The 13,495-nt window shown below is 36.9% G+C and overlaps 1 pseudogene; it reads left to right on the forward strand.

Moving 5' to 3' along the window:
* The first annotated feature begins 505 nt into the window (after nucleotides 1-505).
* On the forward strand, nucleotides 506-13,290 carry LOC135205161 (glutamate receptor-like; annotated as a pseudogene).
* The last annotated feature ends 205 nt before the right edge of the window (nucleotides 13,291-13,495 follow it).

A 13,495-nucleotide genomic window follows, 5' to 3' on the forward strand; every position in this document is an offset into this window, starting at 1 on the left:
CTGGAACAAGATCCTTCTGTCTCTTGGTATGCATGACTGATGTTTACTTTTCTTCTTCGGTATATATTTATCCACTATTTCCTCTAAAATTTTATATAATATCTCCTTATTTACCTGTATATCATCACTTACGAAAATGTTATCCCAATCTTTGTTTAATTCTTCATTTATTTCTGACCATTTATGTTTTTACTGTAGAAATTGTATTTTCCATATCCTTCCCACTTTTTCATCTCTTGCTTATCTCTGTTTTCACTTGCTTTGGAATGGACTGTTAATTCTATGACATCATGGTCTGAAATACTCTCATTATAAACTTATAAACTATTATTTCTTTAACATAATTCAACTTGTTCACAAATATTAGGCCTAAAGCATTTCCCTTCTTGTTGGCAGGTGATTTATTTGTTGAATGTTGTATTCTAGTAGCAAATCTTTTATAAGAGAAATATCTCGGTTTTTTTAATTGAGCCAAAACCGACCACTCAGGTTGAATACCGTAGACATGGGCTCTGTGCTCATATTTCTAAAGAATACTGAAGTTAACTGTAAAGTAGAAAGCATATCAGCCCCTGTAACAGAAGGTTCATATCCTACAGCAGCGCTGCAAGGCGTACTGTAAGTTTATTTCAACAGACAGTCTAGTATAGCAAGAGGTGCTCTGTATAGACATTACGGTATACATAACTATAGCCAGAAAAACCTGTATATTTTTGCATATATTCCCTGTAGGAGTTTGATATATCAATCGTGACTTATATTAATTTTTACAGATACAGATTCCTGGCCTCAAGTCCTCTCCAGAGAGAGACGAATTGGTCAACCGTCATGGCGTCGCCTTTAGTACTATGTCTGAGCCGCGGTACCGAAGGTTGGTCATATACAGGGTGTCCATAAAGTCCCAGTACCATTCTGTGCGATAAATACCTGTAATGGTACTGGGACTTTATGGACACCCTGTGCTGTTTCATCTCGAGACTTTACTTCTCTTTCAAGTCATCTTGAAATAGTGTTTTATTTCACGAAATTACTTCATTTAAGTGTGTAGTTAAACAGGAACTTGTTATAGAAGAGAATACAGAGGCAATTATAATTAAAACCATTTTAAAATGCACCTGTACTACGTACGTAACTGCATTTTGTCGTTAATTAATTACAATAATTGTTCTGTTAACATTTTAGCGTCGTTTTCAAATACTTTTACACTTTTTTTAAAAAGTTAAGTGCCTTAAGTCTAGGGACTTTAATGCGTAAATCACTTAACTGGGGAAAAATACTTTTTAGTCTAAGGTTTTTTTTTTTTTTTTGTTTTTTTTTTTTTCTTTTGGAAATTTGCTTGTACATTCTGAGCGCATTTGGAGTGGTTTTATATATATATATATATATATATATATATATATATATATATATATATATACATATACATATATATACTTATTAATTTGTTTATTTGCCCCCAGGTGGCTCGAGTCAGCTCAAAAAGCAGCACACATGGAAAACCTCATAAAATTCAAGTAATAAACGTTCTCTTTTTTCACCATTATTAGCGCCATATCTTCGCCAAATAATATCATTACTATTGACTTATGAAGCTTTTTAAGCCAGATTTATACTAATATACACTAAGTTCCGTTAAAAATATCAAGGATATTCTTTAAAATATTAGACCTATAGAGGATTTGATTCAATGTGTCCATAAAGTCCCAGTACCATTACAAGTATTTATAGTCCAGAATGGTACTGAGACTTTATGGACACCCTGTACTAACACCGATACACAATTAAGCCACATAATAAAATTACTGTCAACTCATAAAGCCTGCTACTTTAGACTTACACTTGAACACTTAAACATTTAATTTCTCGTTAGATCTCGCTGGAAACTAACAGATAATCTCAGAGTTACGAGACGTAAAGAGAATTTGTTAGAGAATTTCTTTTTCCACCAGGTTTCCCGAGGCACCTCACCTCATGGTGGCTCCGGAATCGTGGCCTCCACACATGCAGGTGAATCCTGTAAATGGACAAAAACAGGATCGAAGTACCTATGGCCAACTTCCTCCACGCCTTCGCCCTGTCCCTGAACTTCACGTGAGTTTGATTTGGAAGTTTCGTAAAGGGGAAACTTCTCGGTATTGATCATTATAACTGATCTAACTGAGGATATTATAGTACTAGGGTTTTGGATACGTCTAGATTAAGCAGTTTGTTTTTCGTGTTTTTATATCACAAATGGCTGATATGATATATACTTTTAAATAGCATCATCTATAAACAGAAATATACTTATTAAATGAGAGAGAGAGAGAGAGAGAGAGAGAGAGAGAGAGAGAGAGAGAGAGAGAGAGAGAGATTATTCTCATAAGGATTGAGCATCTAACTCATCTTTTATTCATCAATATCTCAACTAATTACGAATTATAATTCCCATTATGGCATCGATTCAAGGTCTATATTCCCATTTACCTCATTATATTCCTTCATTCCTAAATCAGCAAAATCATCGTAGAGTTTCATTGTTATACAATGCATCGTGTTGGTGTTCGTATAGCGATGCAGATATTACTGGGTCTATATCTGCAATTTTTGATTCAATATATGGAGCCGCCATTATACGTATAAATCAAAATTCAGTTATATTTCATTGACATTATAAATGAAATAATGAAATACAATTATTCAGCAACGTTAGACGTTAATAAAATGGTGAATTTATCCTACTCAATGTGCATATATAGGCCTAGGTATTACCTTTATTCATATTCATGACATCACGGAACTGTAACTTTTTTTCCGTACCATTTTTTTAAAAGGTTCACCGTGGTACAAGGTGACGGCTACTGGGGTGCACCGCTGGGTAACGGTTCGTGGAATGGTATGATAGGGATGGTACTTAGGAAGGTACGTTAGTAGCCTGATAAATATTGAACTATACTGGTGTAACTCGTGGATGGGTTACCCTGAGAAACACCACTATAAATTTGTGGTGTTTTCAGTTAAGAAATCTTATGAAAACTCTCTCTCTCTCTCTCTCTCTCTCTCTCTCTCTCTCTCTCTCTCTCTCTATGGACCCTTGGATACGTAAACTAACAAAAACTCCCACCCACCAAAGTATCATGGTATTATTTACGCAAAAAAGATAAGATATTCGCCATAGTTTCATCTCCAGCTCTGAAACCAATCACCATATACATAGATTCATATAGATTCTAAACCTTCATAAAAGTATCATTATCCTTATAAATGGCTGAAATATGTTAAAAAACACCCTAAAATGGTTTCGGATACATAGCAACCGATAGGGTCCTAACAGCTATACCTTCGCAGGAAGCCGACATAGGCCTAGGGCCCTTCGGGATGTCCTACATGCGAAGCCAGGTCGTGGACTTCACCATGCCCCTCTTCAGTGAGGTCCTGCACATCCTAGTTGCGCGTCCTACTGCTCAGCCGATCCCTGGGGGTTTCATCACCCCTTTAACGTGAGCCCCCCGGGGGGGAGGGTAGCCGTATTACTTAAGCGCGTGAAATACGAACTTTTTTTTAGGCCTAGTCACTGAAAGCTGCTAAAACTGGAGTTATAAATGGTCTTTTTCGCTTGCTCTGGGAGTAAGCCTACAAACCAATTTGTTTTTGAAGTTGTTGTTCTTGTTACGGGGTCAGGAAAGGTCTATGAAAGAGCTTATAAAGGTCTGAAAAAGGTGTTTCGCGTTGAGTTAAAGATACACCTTATCATACATTTATCTACTTATCGGTTTATCGTTTTATCTCTTTTTATCTATTTATGCTTTCAGTTGTCCAGTCTGGACAGGAACAATGCTATCATTCCTCTTAGTGGTCGTGATATCGACGGTGATGGAGACCTCACCCTGGACCTGGAGTCCAGCGTCGCCCGTAAACCGACCAACCACTTCTGGGTGGCTTATCAGATCTTCATCTCCCAGAGTAAGTTTCTGAGAGCAATGACGTAAATAATTTGTTTGTATCCGTTAAAAAAATAATATAGACTTGATTTTGTGCTTAATAAATGTAGGAATGCAAGGCCTATAGTTAATTAACTTTTTTATCAATGGAAAACCTTATTCAGATTTGAATGTACCGTAAATATCTAATCAAAACAAATGCAGGAATACTAGGCCTATAGTTAATTACCTTTTTATCAATGGAAAACCTTATACAAATTTGAATGTACCGTAAACATCTAAGCAGGAATGTGAGGCCTACGTTCAATTAAACCTTTTTCCAGACCTGAAAGCCATAGAAGGGGTTTCGTCTCTGAGAACGGTGACCCTGGTGTGGATGACGGCCATTTTGATTATCAGCAGGAGCTGCAGGTAGGACGCCGAGGTGGAAATCGTTGTTGCAGTTTCCTGTAACAAAGTTGGTTCCCAGGATACTATAGAGGCCACATTCACAGAAGCACATATCGCTTACTCGCGGCGTTCTTGTTGTTCTTCTTCTTGAAGGGGTAGGAAAGGTCTATGAAAGAGCCTAAAAAGGTCTGAAAAAGGTGTTTTGCGTCGAGTTAAAGATACAGGAATTTGATGATAGGATATTTATGATTTATTTAACAGAATGAAAATGTTAAAAGTAAATAATGGCCATGTTAAAAATTACAGAAGAAGTGAAAAATTTAAATGTACCATTTGTTCAGCAATATTAAAATAAGGGCGATTACACGAATAGTCTCTCTCTCTCTCTCTCTCACTCTTAAAGTAAGTGAAGGGACGATCAATGAACGTAAAGAAGTTCGTATTCATTATTGTTTACCCTCTTTTAATGATTCTCTCTCTCTCTCTCTCTCTCAATGTAAGTCAAGTACGAAGACGGTGATGGGACTATCGCATTACTTAGCTCTCAAATCACAAATGATCTCCTCTCTCTTTCCCTCTCTCATTTTTCGATAGCAAGATAAAATTATAAAATTGTAGTACATTAATGTTGTTAAATGGCTCTCTCTCTCTCTTGTCGGTGGCTTTCATTTAACGGAACAGGGATCTTGATAGGTTCGTTTCTTTGTCAATTACTTTGCACGGTGCTACGAATAATAAAGTATCTTTCTTTTCATTATGTTACTGCAAAGACGCAACTTGTATGTCAGTGCGTTATGGCTACTGATAAATGCTCTTATGATCCTGTGTCTTCCAAAAAAGGAGTAGAAAGTAGGAACTTGTCAGTTTCCTTTTTATCATGTCCATTGGCAGGATCGAAATTCCAAAGCAACATTACCGAGCAGTACTTCTTCAACATTATTTTGTGCACTGGCAGTCCCGATTGATTTAAGTTATTAAAAAAATCTTGCGGATATTGATAATAATTTTCATCTGCTATTGTGTCCGAGCTGAAATATTCGCGACTTTCTCCGGGGAAGTTGTACAGAAATTATGTATGAAAAATCGTAAAGTAACCAAGTCTACGGGAATAACCAGCCTCGTTTCATGGCCAGAAACAGCTCCGTTTCAGAGAATCCCTTCTCACCCCCACCCCCTACAAAGGAGGGGGTAGGTTGGATGAAACCCCATTACAAACCATCTTAGGGTTCCCCACCATAACCCTGCCAAGTCTCATGCCCATCTGACCAGCCGTTTGGCCGTGATTGAATGACAGACAGACATTATGCCCATTATAGTATGATAAATGGCTGAAATATGTTAAAAAAAAACACCCTAAAATGGTTTCGGATACGTAGGAACTAATAGGGTCCTAACAGCTATACCTTCGCAAGAAGCCGACATAGGCCTAGGGCCCTTCGGGATGTCCTACATACGGAGCCAGGTCGTGGACTTCACCATGCCCCTCTTCAGTGAGATCCTGCACATCTTAGTTGCGCGTCCTACTGCTCAGCCGATCCCTGGGGGTTCGTCACCCCTTTAACGTGGGGTTTGGGGGAGCCGTATTGCATAAGTGCGTGAAATACGAACTTCTTTTTAGGCCTAGTCACTGAAAGTAGCTAAAACTGGAGTTATAAATAGTCCTTTTCGCTTGCTCTGGGAGTAAGCCTACAAACCACTTTGTTTTTGAAGTTGTTGTTCTTATTAGGGGGTCAGGAAAGGTCTATGGAAAAGCTTATATAGGTCTGAAAAATGTGTTTTGCATTGAGTTAAATATACACCTTAACATACATTTATCTAATTATCGGTTTATCGTTTTATCTCTTTTTATCTATTTATGCTTTCAGTTGGCCAGTCTGGACAGGAACAATGCTATCATTCCTCTTGGTGGTCGTGATATCGACGATGATAATTCAAATTCAAATTCAAATTCAAAAAGTTTATTGATATACATCAAATGGAGTGTAGCAGCATCCTGCTATACTCACCTACAAAATTCAAAAGATTCCAGGCAAAAATCATAATAAATACGTAAATAAAAATAAAAAAACAGTAATGAAAAGCAAATATTTTACACGAGAAGAATTCTAACCCAATTTATACAAAAGCAAATGCCAAGCTATAATGCAGATTTTATACAAATCAAATGTTTATATACCAAAGCAAATTTTCAATAGGCAAAAGCCATACAAATCAAATATAACAAAAGTAAATGTTATATAAAAAGAAAAATGTTAAGAAAAGGTACAAAAAATCAAGTTATACAAAATCCTACTAAAGGACAGGCAAATGGCTCACAATTATTTATTCCAAAATAAATTAGGAAATTTTTTGACAATTTTGGAATATACATCATTTTTCATAAAATAACATACTTGATTTGTTACATCATCTATTCTGGGGTTACGAAACTCTGATAATTTATTACATTCCATAACATAATGTTGTAAAGTATGTTTCCGTAACTCACCGCATAATTTACATTTAGAGTTTTCATTATCAATGTATTCCCAAGAATATTTATATCCCAAACGCAACCTCATTATTAAAGTATCTAGTTTAGACAGTGCCCTACCATATACAGTATTGTTGTTTTCAGACACAAACAAATAGTGTCTCATACTGACACTACCATTGTTTAAAATTTGTCGAATTTCAGCCGCTTCCCACAAAGACCTCTTCATTTTTAGCTTTTTTTTTTATTCTGCTCAGAGTCATTGTGCTTTCTGTATCAATATTATTTTTGTTTGTAGCATCCTTTGCCAAACTATCGGCCATCTCATTCAAATGAATACCAACGTGAGATGGTACCCAGTAAAACTTGACAAAATACCCTTGATCTTCTATTGCATATACAAGTTATTTACACTTACTTACTCATTCCCTGTCAACTGGATATCTAGAGTTAAGTGCAAGAAGGGCACTCTGGCAATCAACGAAAACAAACACGTCTTTCATCTTGTTTACTACTAAGGTTAACCCTTCATGAATGGCATGTCATTCAGCTGTAGTAGTAAAAGTTTTATTTTCTATTCTTTTTGACAGCGTCTCGTCAGTACTCGCATCATTTTCATAATATTCCTTTATAACCACCCCACATCCAACCTTGACACCATTCACTGAACCATCTCAGTACATATGTATACTATTAGCTTTAGGTAATGTGTTGATTTTAGATAGAATTAATAGTTTCAATTCGTATGTGTTGCACTCACTTTTTCTACAGTCAAGTTTACAAAGGCTTACATTAATTTTGTGACACAACCACGGCTTCATTGGAGCTACTTCTTGTAATTTTACACAAAATTTTATAATATCATATTTCATCAGTATATTATACAGTTTCTTAAAATACATGTTATATTTAATTTATAACTATTTACTCTTTCCAAAGTTTTACTATTTATGGCAACCGTATTACTATTAACCACCCTTGACTGAAATTTGCTCTTTTCTTCATTTATCACCAAGCCCATGTGCATGCACAAATTCTGTAATTCTGCCATAGCCCTTATTAAAATGGTTTCACTAACACACTGTATCAAAATATCATCAGCATACACAATAATCTCAGTACCAGCAGGAAAATTATGCCTCGCAATTTTATCCATCAAAACATTAAAAAGGGTAGGACTAAGAACACCACCTTGAGGAATACCCAACTCCATCAACATTTCCTCGGACTCATCATATCCTTGGAACCAAACTTTCGCTCTTCTTTCAGTTAAGTAACTCCTAATCCACCTCAGTAAAAATCCCCTGACACCTTTGTTGACAAGTTCTTCTAGAATAACATCACTGCAAGCTCTATCAAAAGCTCCTTTTAGGTCAACAAATGCTCTACATTTAACATTAGCATTACTTAAGGCTTTAATAACGCAGTCTGAAGTACTTTTCCCCTTTATAAAACCAAACACATTCGGGGATAACTGGTCACAAATCATATACATTAATCTATTTAATACAAGACTCTTCATTAATTTACACAAACAAGATGTAAGTGAAATAGGCCTATATTCTCCGTTGCTCTTCATTATAGGTACAACAAGAGCTATTTTCCATTTCTTAGGGAGCCTGCCATTTTTATATGAAAGATGAATTAGATCTAACTAAGGACTATCCTCCATCATAATTAAACAGTTTATAATTTCGTACGTTATCCCATCCGCACCAGGAGCGGTAATTTGCCCTTCTTCATACAAAACAACAATTCGTCGTTTGTAAATGGCAAACAAGTCTCACAATTTATAGCCTCTTGTAACGCCACGAGTTGTCTTCGTTTGTACCGCCTGTTACGTAAGCAGGCCTGAACACTGTTTGGGAGACCACTGATACTTGCAGCTTCCGACAATTTCCTAACCAATTCGTTCGCTTTCCCATTCGGATCATGATGAGCACGGTTTCCTTCCTTTTCTTTCTCACTTTATTGACCAAATTCCATACAGACCCAATCTCTTTAGTAAATGAAATTTCTTCCAAGAACTTATCCCAATTTTTACTTCTGACCGTCCTTCTTACCTCTGCTGTCCCGTCTGCTATCTGCATCATGGTTTCTCTACTCAAATTATCATTTGGATTCTTACTCCAATTACGTTGAGCTTTGTCGAAGCAGTTTATCCCTACTCCGAACTATTTTGTCATTTGAATATACAGACTTTTTAAATGAGGAGAAGCCACTTTTTATAGGAATATTTAAAATACTATCAATGACAGTGAGCAAATCTTCATAGAATATGTTTTCATCGTTTTGATGACCATTAACTTCCTTGTAATGTGTGAAGTACCACTCACCAACTTTATTCATGAACTCTAATTTTCTATCAGGTTTTAAATGATAGCACTTCTTTTTTTTACTGACAAACATCTTGTTTATACTTAAAGATACTTCTAAAGCAAAGTGATCACTTACAAGCTCACTAACAACTAACGCATCAGCTGTACATTCAAACACATTAAAAAGTACCGCATAATCAATTCTGCCACCTCTCACGTGCGTTGGTGCACCATTCCCCAAGACTCTGACATTTTCCAATGAGTTGAGTATGTTATTTAACACAAAACCATTTCTGTTTTGGCTACCACTGCTTCCCAAATCATGATGGCGAGCATTAATAAACAGTACTCATTGAAAATAACCTTAGGTAAATTCTCAAGATCCAATTTATCAGCATGCACATACACATTGATCATGTGAAATACAATATCCTTCAAATATAATTTTACACACAAACATTAATTTCTGTCGCTTCTGATAAAACAGCTGGTATATCATTTTTCACAAAGGTAGTTAGACCCCTTATACTTTTCTCAATATCTGCCATAAGTTCAACTGATTGATAACCTGTTAATTGGAAACCAACCTCATTAACACCGGTTTCTTGCAAAGTTATAACATCGAAATTATGAGAAAGAACCGAAGCATGAACATCGGTTCCTCTTTTTTGAAGACTATTTACATTCCACGATAGTGTTTTAAGACAAGACCCCTCCATTTTGGTCAATTTCCTTCCTCATTTTTCTAGCAAAGGTAACCATATTCATTTTAAGATCCTCATCTGGCCGCTGCATGTACTCTAGTACTGTATCTAATAAGGAAGCAATACTAACAACTAAGTTGTCACATCCTTTCCTTTCATTTGACAAATCTGTCCTTAATTCATAATTTCTGTCATAAATGGAGCTACCCTGAAACACATTATCAGTAGACATTAATTCGGCATTTTCACATTCTCTGGCAGACATAAGATCATCACAAGTAGCTCTATCTACAGTCTGAACCTTCTTTTGAATACTGACATTAGTACCAGTGCCTACATCATTCACTTCAGAAACATTCTCCTCCATTCCAATAGAAACGACTCTACCCAGTACCATTACACACTTTTGATAGCTGATCACGCATGCTCAAGATTACCTTTTTAAGTTCTTCTATTTCTAAACGAAGTGTTTGAATAACACTGTCATGTTTAGCACAAGCTAAACTACGACTAGAGGTCTCCCCCTTTTGAAGTTGCCTTTCCTCTTCTCTTCGTTCCCATACGTTTGTAACAGGCATAACAATCCCGTTTTCGTTCTTATTCAGTGATTGAGAAACTAAAGTACTTGGAGTTTTAACACCAATAACTGGCCTCTTTTTAAACAACCAAGAACTAGCATTGTGGTCACCTCCACAATTGCAAAATTTTGGAACAATTTTAACATTATTTTTTATTTTATCCAAACATTCTTTTGAGTCATGACTTTTGCTGCAATATCTACATTTGAAGTTACTCTCACATTTATATGCAAAATGGCCCCATTTACTACATTTAAAACATAACATAGGACTTTCCTTAAACAAATCGACCCGTTTATATCCAAGACAGGGAACAAATATTTTCTCTGGAACCTCACCTTTTTATAAGTGCTATCACCTGTGGTTTTAGACTAGTTTCACCTTTCTGCTTAACCTCACGTCCGTTTAGCCGCCAAAACAACCCTTTCATCTACCAATAAATCATTTGGATCCATACATAAAGGGTAACCAAACACAATAACTTTAGTAAACTTCCCATCATCCTTAGGTTTTACTAACATAATGTCTTCAAAGCCAGTGGTTGTTAAGAAATTCACAGCATTATTATCCTTAACTGTTATATATGGTCTATATTTACCTTCCTTAAACAATACTTCAAAATTTGGATGTTTTTTATAAAGTCTTACCGTCCACTGCATCTTGTCATGATAATCCATTTCCAGTGCATTGGGAAAATACAAACACTTCCTTGAACTTGGTCCTTCATTATTGGCTGCATGACCATTACCCAGAATGATATTCGACTGCCATGTAGTACTAGGGCCACCACTAGAATCATCAACTATCAAACTTGAACGAGTATTGTTATTCACAACTTTCCTACTCTCGGCTCTTAGTCTTTTATTGACTAAAAGATTTCCATCACTCTCAGCTACTTCCATCTCACTGACTTTTGTTTTCTTCGGTTTTTTCCTTCTCCTCCTAGATGTAGAAGCATAATTGATTTCACTTGTTTCACTAGTCGATAAAGCCAGATCCTCTTCAACGTCTCCTACAGCATCCTTGGTTGCCATAGTGAGGCAACACGTTGAACAAGGTCCAATATAATGCAAAGAGCAATTAATTGCTTATAACCAGCAGAACAGCCAACAAGGCGCCGGAGCAACCAAAAACGCACGTCCGTTGTCGGCCAGAGCTCCGTCCAGACCCATCGACGGTGATAGACCTCACGCTGGAGTCCAGCGTCGCCCCTAAACCGACCAACCACTTCTGGGTGGCTTATCAGATCTTCATCTTCCAGAGTAAGTTTCTGAGCGTAAAACCGTAAATAATTTGTTTGTATCGGTTAGAAAAATAAAATAGACTTAATTTTGTGCTCAACAAATGCAGGAATGCTCGGCCTATAGTTAATTAACTTTTATATTAATGGAAAACCTTATACAATTTTGAATGTACCGTAAATATCTAATCAAAACAAATGCAGGAATACTAGGCCTATAATTAATTACCTGTTTATATCAATGGAAAACCTTATACAAATTTGAATGTACCGTAAATATCTAAGCAGGAATGTTAGGCCTACGTTCAATTAAACCTTTTTCCAGACCTGAAAGCCATAGAAGGGGTTTCGTCTCTGAGAACGGTGACCCTGGTGTGGATGACGGCCATTTTGATCATCAGCAGGAGCTGCAGGTAGGACGCCGAGGTGGAAATCGTTGTTGCAGTTTCCTGTAACAAAGTTGGTTCCTAGGATACTATAGAGGCCTCGTTCACTTGAGCACATATCGGTTTTAGCGAGCTCTCCGAGTAAGGATTAAAACAAGGTGCGGATCGCACCTTGTTTTAATCGTTTTCAGTTCTTGTTATAACATAGATACAACTTAGATGATTAATATATATAGCTTCTATATTTGTCACAATTCACTGACATATTTTTAGCATTAGTTTATATCAAATTCCGTAAAGTTTTAGTCCCTGTAACTAAAACCATCGATTTTGAGAGAAAATAAAGAATTAAGTCAATAAGGAATAAAAAAAAATCAGTGAATTTACAGTCTGGATTTAACAACTTTTCGTTGCTGGAAAAGTTGCTGGAAAAGGCTTTTCCAGTGACCTTCACGCCCGAAGGATTAGCCGCGCTTTGGTCTGCAGGGCTATTTGGCTGTTTAGAATTGCAGATATTTATTTTTTAAAAATAAATACCCATATAGCAATGCAACATCCTCTTTATGTTTATAGACCTATGTATATGGACCTATGACGTCTTGTCCTCATGTCTGCAGAGTAGCAACGAGTGATTATGTGTTAAAATAGACCTATAATGACGTTACGTGGATCATTTTAGGCTGGAGGGCGTGAGGGCGTGTAATCTCGTCCCCCTTTAGAGAGCGCGCCCTTCTACAACATGGGCGTGAGATGTCCGAACCTTACGAATATTTGAAGTCGGTTTATGGGCGTTTATGCTTTCCTTTCTAAGTACGACTTACCATCTTGGATTAGGTGCAGAAGTTCGCGAACGGCTTATCCAAAAAATCATCCAGAATTCCGCACGCACGGACATATCCGTCACGCTTTGAGCGCATTTTTAGTTATTACTTGTCAAAAGGAACATAACAAAAAGTTATTTAGCAATCTACAACGAATGAATGATATAAAACATAGGCCTATGTACTCGGATTCTCGATCATAAGTCCCCAAACAATATTTATACATAGGTCTAGGCTCAAGTTCTCTCTCTCTCTCTCTCTCTCTCTCCTCTCTCTAGAGGCGCCATAACCTCCATGTTGGCCGTGAAGACCGTGCCCCTCAAATACGATTCCCTCAGGGACGTTCTGGAAGATTCCACAGTCAGGATCCTGATGGAGGGATCCACAGCCCTCACGGCTCACCTTCAGGTATAGGTATTATATAGTTCCTGTATGGAAAGGTGTTTGGCTTTAAAGGAAATAGCTGGTGATTAAATTTTGTCATTATATATAGATCTAGCAAGGAGTGTTCATCTCTCTCTCTCTCTCTAATTCTCACAAAAAACAAGAAAAAACTCAATTTTTACACCAAAAACACCCTTAAAATCCCCCCCCCCAACCCCCACCCTTCCTCAGACGGTGAAGGATTGGGTTCAAGTATGGGGTTGAGTTCAATTTTGGGTTCA

Source organism: Macrobrachium nipponense, chromosome 48, assembly GCF_015104395.2.
Source record: "Macrobrachium nipponense isolate FS-2020 chromosome 48, ASM1510439v2, whole genome shotgun sequence".
In the NCBI taxonomy this organism is placed as follows: Eukaryota; Metazoa; Arthropoda; class Malacostraca; order Decapoda; family Palaemonidae; genus Macrobrachium; species Macrobrachium nipponense.